General features: G+C 41.7%; 1 pseudogene across 1 annotated transcript; it reads right to left on the bottom strand.

The window, feature by feature from the left end:
• Nucleotides 1-489: 489 nt before the first annotated feature.
• Nucleotides 490-7,337, bottom strand: LOC309654525 (heat shock cognate 71 kDa protein pseudogene; annotated as a pseudogene). Its single transcript has one exon. The product of its transcript is annotated as a heat shock cognate 71 kDa protein pseudogene (transcript).
• Nucleotides 7,338-7,898: the final 561 nt, after the last annotated feature.

Genomic DNA, 7,898 nt, shown 5'->3' with positions numbered 1-7,898 from the left:
GAAGCAACCTAAGTGTCCATCAACAGATGAATGAATAAAGAAGATGTGGCACCTATATACAATGGAATATTACTCAGCCATAAAAAGAAACAAAACTGAGTTATTTGTAGTGAGGTGGATGGACCTAGAGACTGTCATACAGAGTGAAGTAAGTCAGAAAGAGAAAAATAAATACCGTATGCTAACACATATATATGGAATCAAAAAAAAAAGTGTTTCTGAAGAACCTAGGGGCAGGAGAGGAATAAAGATGTAGACGTAGAGAATGGACTTGAGGACATGGGGAGGGGGAAGGATAAGCTGGGATGAAGTGAGAGAGTGGCATGGACTTACATATACTACCAAATGCAAAATAGATAGCTAGTGGGAAGCAGCCCCATAGCACAGGGAGATCAGTTTGGTGCTTTGTGACCACCTAGAGGGGTGGGATAGGGAGGGTGGGAGGGAGACGCAAGAGGGAGGAGATATGGGGATATATGTATATGTATAGCTGATTCACTTTGTTATTAAGCAGAAACTAACACACCATTGCAAAGCAATTATAGTCCAATAAAGATGTTACAAAATAAAATAAAATAAAATATAAAAAGCACAGGAAGGTCAAAAAAAAAAAAAAAAGAGGCAAGGGAAAAAAAAAAAAAGAAAGGAAAAGAGAGGATCCAGTTAAAAGAAAATCAGAAAAGGAAAAGTTCCAAATAATGCCACAAAAATAGGAAGGAGTATAAGAGAGTACCATGAACCTTTATACATCTATAAAACGGACAACCAAGGAGAAATGCACAAATTCCTAAAAACATACAACCTCTTAAGACTGAATCAGGAAGAAACAGAAAATATGAACAGACCAATAACTAATAATGAAATTGAATGAGTAATAATTTTTTTAAAAAGCCCCAAAGCAAAAATCTAGAAGCAAACAGCTTCATAGGTGAATTCTACCAAACATTTAGAAGAGTTTAAACCTATCCTTCTCAAACTAATCCTAAAAGTTGCAGAGGAAGAAGTGCTTCTGAAATCATTCCATGAGGCTACCATTACCTTGATACCAAAACTAGACAAAGATATCACAAAAATAAATTACAGGCCAATATCACTAATGAACAGAGATGTAAATACACTCCAACCAAATTTAAGAATACAATGAAAGGATCATATACCATAATCAAGTGTGATTTATCTCAGGGAAAATCAATTTATATGATACACCATATTAATGACTTGAGTAAAAATAATGTGCTCATCTCAATAGATGCAGGAAAAGCTTTTGAAAAAACTCAACGTCGATTTATGATAAAAGTTCTCAATAAAGTGGGTACAGAGGCAACATACATCATCTTAATAATGGCCATATATGATAAGCCCACAGGTAACATCATACTCTACAGTGAAAAGCTGAAAGCATTTTCCTCCAAGATCAGGGAAAGAGAAGGATGCCTACGCTTGCCAATTTTATCAACACAGTATTGGTAATCCTAGCCACAGCAAGTAGACAAGAAATAAAAATAAAAGAAACCCAAATTGGAACAAAAGACCTAAAAATGTCACTGTGTGGAAGATGGCATGATACTATACAAAAAAAGAAAAAAAATCTTTAAGATTCCACCAAAATACTTCCAGAACTCATAAATGAATTTGTTTAAGTTGCAGGATACCAAATTACTAAACAGAAGTCTGTTGCAATTCTACATACTAAAAACAAACTTTCAGAAATTGAAAGAAAACAATCTCATTTATATTAGCATCAAAAATAATAAAATACCTGGGAATAAGACTAACTAAGGAGGTAAAAGACTTGTACTCAGAAAAAAAAAAACAGACTAGGGAATCAAATCAAGCTGGTGGAGTAGAAGAAAGTAGCACTCACGTCCTCCCACAAATACATCCAAAATACTTCGACAAATGGAACAATTCTCACAAAACACCTACTGAACACTAGCGGAAGACCTCAAATACCTGAAAGGACAAGAAACATCTCTATGAAATAGGGTAGGATGAAAGAAAAAAAAAAAAAAAAAAAAAGAGGTACTGGGACAGGACCTGTGCCCCTGGTAGGGAGGGAGCTGAAAGAGAGGAAATGTTTTCACACCCTGGGAAACCCTCTCAGCTGTGGGGAGATCACCTGGGACAGAAAGGGAGCAGAAGAGGCTCAGAGGAGAATGCAACAACTGGTTTGTGGCAGGCACAACAGAGACAGACCTACACAGACGGTCCCTGCCACTGCCCTGCACACCCCAGTCTGAGACACGCATCCACTGGTAGGGGCGGGGGCTGGGTGCTGGATCTCGGGGTCTAGAGGACAGACCCAGGGAGAGGACTGAAGTTGGCTGTGGAAACAGCGTGAAGGGGCTGGAGTGTGGTACAGCCCCAAAGAGGGCTGTTCCCAGAAGAAGCCCGGACCTTCCATGGAAGTGAAGTGCCATTGTTAAGAGGTGCGTGAAGGGAGGGGTGGGGCTGCCATTACAGCCTCTTTCTCCACGCACTGGCCCCCACCTCTTCAGGCTCTGGGAGAGCATGCCCCAGCCACTACCTGAGGCTCAGGCCTCCACGGGATCTCGCGCCCAGCTGCCATTTCAGCAGGCTCTGGGAGTAGGTGCCAGTGGGTTGCCACTCACAGAGGCAGGGCTGAAACCACAGCTGAGCCCCAGGGGCCACGTGACTTAGGAAGCAAGGCTGAAATCTCTCCCTGCAGCTGCACCAGCTGCAGATTTAAACCTCCGCTGTTGGATTTGTAAATTCAGCGCCTGCAGGACATCCGAGTGGACAATGGGTGCTCCTGTGGCTGGGACGGGTCTGGCCTAAGCAGCTGTGGGCTTTGTGGGTGCATGAACGTGGGTGCCTGTACATGGGTGCTGGGCTGGGCCAGGGTCTGAGCTGCCCCCATAGATCCCACAGTGGGTCTGGATGTGTGACTAATGTGGTCCTGGTACCTGATTTCAGTGGCTCTGTGCTGGTGGCCTTGTGAAAACAATGCCTGAGGGACACCAGAGCCAATTGCTAGCGTTTCCAAGGTTGAGACAGGACCGAGGGCAGTGCCAACAACAGTGTACTTTGTGAACCCGCACAACAGATGACAGGTGACACAACAGAGCATGCTCACCAGTGAACAGCTCTGGCAGAAGAATAGTCAGTGGCTCATCTCCCAGTGGGAGCGCTCCAATCCCATCTACCTCACACTGCAGCCCAGAAACGTAGCTCAGAAACAGATCTGGTGGCTTTTACTCGAACAACTAGGGAGCAGACCCTGCCCCTGACAGGGCAGTGACAACCACAGAGCAAAGAGGAGGCCCCACTCAATACCCAGTGCAGGCTCTGGTCACCACAACAGCAGTCACATTTCCTATCAATGGCCACCATGCACTAAGGAAAGACATGGCAGGCATCCACACTAAAAACAGCCCTCGCACCAAAAAATATTAAATCCACACAAGCTATGCAGGGATGTTCCCACATAAAAACACCCCTCCAAGACCACAGTAGATAACTGTTTCTCCTAAAGTCATAGAGCAAGAGAAATATAAGTAAAATGAAGAAGCAGAGGAACCACTCTCAATTAAAAGATCAAGAGAATTCTCCTGAAAGAACACAGAATGAAAACAACCTCTTCAATCTAATAGACACTAAGTTCAAAAAGGAGATAATGAAAATACTGAAGGAATTAAGAAAGGCTATGGACAGAAATGCATATCACTGTAAAAAGGAACTAGAAACTATAAGGAGCTGCCAAGAAACATTAGAAAATTCATTTGCTGAGACAAAAGCTGAGCTAAAGGCAATGAATAACAGAATGAATAATGCAGAAGAACGAATAAGTGATCTGCAAGATAGAATAATGGAAATCACCCAATCAGGACGTCAGACAGAAAGCCTAATGAAAAAAATTGAAAGCAATAAAAGAGACCTATGGCATAATATAAAGTGTGCCAATCTATGCATAATAGGGATCTCAGAAGGAGAAGATAGAGAAAAAGGGATTGAAAATGTATTTGAAGAAATTATGGCTGAAAGCTTCCCTAACCTAAAGAAGGGAACAGATATCTAGGTACAGGAAGCACAGAGGGTCCCAAACAAGATGAACCCAAACAGACCTACACCAAGACATATTATAATAAAAATGGCAAAATTAAAGAGAGGATTCTCAAGGCAGCAAGACAAAGAGTTAATTGCAAGGGAACCCCCATAAGGCTATCAGCTGATTTCTCTACAGAAACGTTGCAGGCAGGGAAGGAGTGGAAAAATATATTCAAAATCAAAGTCCTGAAAGGGAAAAATCTGCAACCTAGGATACTCTACCCAGCAAGATTATCATTTCGAATAGAAGGAGAGATAAAGAACTTCTCAGACAAGCAAAAACTAAAAGAATACAGCAATACTAAACCTATCCTAAAGGAAATATTGAAAGGCCTTCTCTAAAGAGAAAAGCAGTAAGAATATATATGAAAGAGAAAATTACAATTGGAAAATAAATCACTTAAATAAGCCAGTACACACATTGAAAAAAAAAAAACAAAAGAAAAATTTTCTGTGAAAGTGCTGATAACCACAAGGAACAGTGAAAGGATAAACATGATGTAAAAGAGGACATCCAAATCCCAAAATGTGTGGAAGGAGAGGGAGGAAATGTAGATGTTTTCCCTAGAATATGTTTGAACCTACATGACTCCAGTCTAAGGCAAGTAAATATAAGAAGGGGTTAATGCACGTGAAAAACAGGGTAACCAGAAATCAAAAATATACAGTACAGTCACAAAAACCAAAAAGAAGAAAACATAAATATAATACAAAAGAAAACCATCAAAAAACAAAAGGACAAATAAAATATAAGATCAACAGGAAAACAGGGTTTAAAATGGCAATAAATACATATCTGTCAATAATTACCTTATGTTGTCAATGGACTAAATGCTCCAATCAAAAGACACAGAGTGGCAGGTTGGATTAAAATACAAGAGCCTAAAACATGCCGACGATAAGAGACCCACTTTAGGGCAAAGGGCACACACAGATTGAAAGTGAGGACATGGAAGAAGATATTTCATGCAGACGGAAATGACAAGAAAGTCAGGATCACAATATTTATATCAGACAAAATAGACTTTAAAACAAAGACTATAAAGAAGGATAAAGAAGGACACTATAAAATTATAAAAGGATCAATACAAGAAGAGAATATTACACTTGTCAACGTATATGCACCCAATATAGGAGCACCCAAATACATAAAACAAATACTAACAGACACAGAGGGAGAAATCCTTCAATGTTGTGTGGAACAATGCTAAACCTATGCTAGGCTGGCTTAATCAACCTCTTCAATGGTGGGCCCAGAGAAGGCACCACCAGACGGAGGAGCTCCACCACCAGGGAAGCCCCCGGGCATTCCTCCTGGCATTCCTCCTGCACTCTTGTACAGCTTGGTAATGATGGGGTTGCAGACTTTTTCCAGCTCCTTCTGCTGATGTTCAAATTCTTCCTTCTCTGCAGTCTGGTTCTTATCAAGCCAGTTGATTATTTCATTACACTTATCAAGAATCTTCTGTTTGTCCTCATCATTAATCTTGCCTTGAAGTTTCTCATCCTCAACAGTAGCTTTCATGTTGAAAGCATAGGATTCAAGAGAATTCTTCAAAGACACCTTATCCCACTGCTTCTCATCTTCAGCTTTATACTCCTCTGCTTCCTGAACCATGCGTTCACTGTCTTCCTTGCTCAAACGGCCCTTGTCATTAGTGATGGTAATCCTGTTCTCTTTTCCTGTACTCTTATCTGCAGCAGAGACATTGAGGATGCCATTGGCATCAATATCAAAAGTGACTTCAATATGAGGAACACCACGGTGGGGGGTGGGCAGGAGGTATGCCTGTGAGTTCAAACTTGCCAAGCAGGTTGTTATCCTTGGTCATGGCATGCTCACCTTCATAAACCTGAATGAGTACACTGGGCTGGTTGTCCGAGTAGATTGTGAAGGTCTGCGTCTGCTTGGTGGGAATGGTGGTGTTGCGCTTGATGAGGACAGTCATGACTCCACCAGCAGTTTCAATTCCAAGGGAAAGAGGAGTGACATCCAACAGCAGCAAGTCTTGAACATTTTCAGATTTGTCTCCAGATAGAATGGCTGCCTGGACAGCTGCACCATAAGCAACAGCCTCGTCAGGGTTGATGCTCTTATTCAGTTCTTTCCCGTTGAAGGAGTCCTGTAGAAGTTTCTGAATCTTGGGGATGCGGGTTGAACCACCCACCAGGACAATATCATGGATCTGAGACTTGTCTAGCTTGGCATCCCAAAGGGCTTTCTCCACAGGGTCCAGTGTGCCACGGAACAGGTCAGCATTCAGTTCTTCAAATCAGGCACGGGTAATTGAGGTATAGAAGTCGATTCCTTCATAGAGGAAATCAATCTTAATACTGGCCTGGATGCTGGAAGAGACAGTGCGCTTAGCACGCTCACAAGCAGTACGAAGGCGACGGACAGCCCTCTTGTTCTCACTGATGTCCTTCTTGTGCTTGTGCTTGAATTCTGCAGTAAAATGGTTGACCATCCGGTTGTCAAAGTCTTCTCCACCTAAGCGGAGAAGTGGGTATCTCCAGCTGTAGATTTGACCTCAAAGATTCCACCCTCAATAGTGAGGATTGACACATCAAAAGTGCCACCACCTAAATCAAAGATCAGCACATTTCTTTCTGCTCCAACCTTTTTGTCTAAGCCATAGGCAATAGCAGCTGCAGTTGGCTCGTTGATTCTAAGTACATTGAGCCCAGCAATAGTTCCAGCATCTTTGGTAGCCTGATGCTGAGAATCATTAAAGTAAGCGGGTACTGTGACAACAGCATGGGTAACAGTCTTCCCAAGGTAGGCTTCTGCTATTTCCTTCACCCTTGTCAAAATCATGGATGACACCTCCTCTGGATAAAAACTTTTTGTCTCTCCCTTGTATTCTACTTGAACCTTAGGCCTGCCTGCATCATTCACCATCATGAAAGGCCAATGCTTCATATCAGACTGGAAAACAGCATCATCAAATCTTCGTCCAATGAGGCGTTTGGCATCAAAAACCGTGTTGGTGGGATTCATTGCAACTTGGTTCTTTGCAGCATCACCAGTCAATCGTTCGGTATCAGTAAAGGTGACATAGCTTGGGGTAGTTTGGTTCCCCTGATCATTGGCAATTATTTCCACATTTCCGTGCTGGAAGACACCCACACAAGAATAGGTGGTGCCAAGACCAATGCCAACTGCAGGTCCCTTAGACATGGTTGCTGGAGCGCAGGCCCAGGTCCACTGGAGGAGAAAACAGCAACCTATAGAGCTGCCGCCGCGTTCAATGAGATAGTACTAGGAGACTTTAAATACCCGACTCTCATTAACAGACAGATCTTCCAGCCAGAAAATTAATAGGGCAACAGAGATCCTAAATGATGTAATAGAACAGTTAGACTTAATTGATATTTTCAGGACATTACATCCAAAAAAGGCAGAATGCCCATTCTTCTCTGGTGTACATGGAACTTTCTCAAGGATTGACCACATACTAGGGCACAAAACAAGCCTCAAGAAATTTAAGACTATAGAAGTTATCTCAAGCATCTTTTCTGATCACAACAGTATGAAACTAGAGATCAACCAGCGAAAAAGAAATGAGAAAAAAAATTACATGGAAACTAAACAACATGCTACTAAAACACCAATGGGTCAACAATGAAATCAAAGAAGAAATTTAAAAATACCTTGAGACAAATGACAATGAAAACACAACTATACAAAATCTATGGGATGCAACAAAAGCCGTTCTTAGACAAAAGTTCATAGCAATACAGGCCTTCTTTAAGAAACAAGAAAAATCTCAAACAACCTAACCCACCACCTAAAACAATTAGAAAGAAGAACAAACAAAACCTAAAGT

The sequence above is a fragment of the Balaenoptera physalus genome (genome assembly GCF_965194825.1).
Source record: "Balaenoptera physalus genome assembly, chromosome: 2".
Classification (NCBI taxonomy): domain Eukaryota; kingdom Metazoa; phylum Chordata; class Mammalia; order Artiodactyla; family Balaenopteridae; genus Balaenoptera; species Balaenoptera physalus.
The sequence above is the reverse complement of the archived record's forward strand: the minus strand, read 5'-3'. Positions and strand labels throughout refer to the sequence as shown.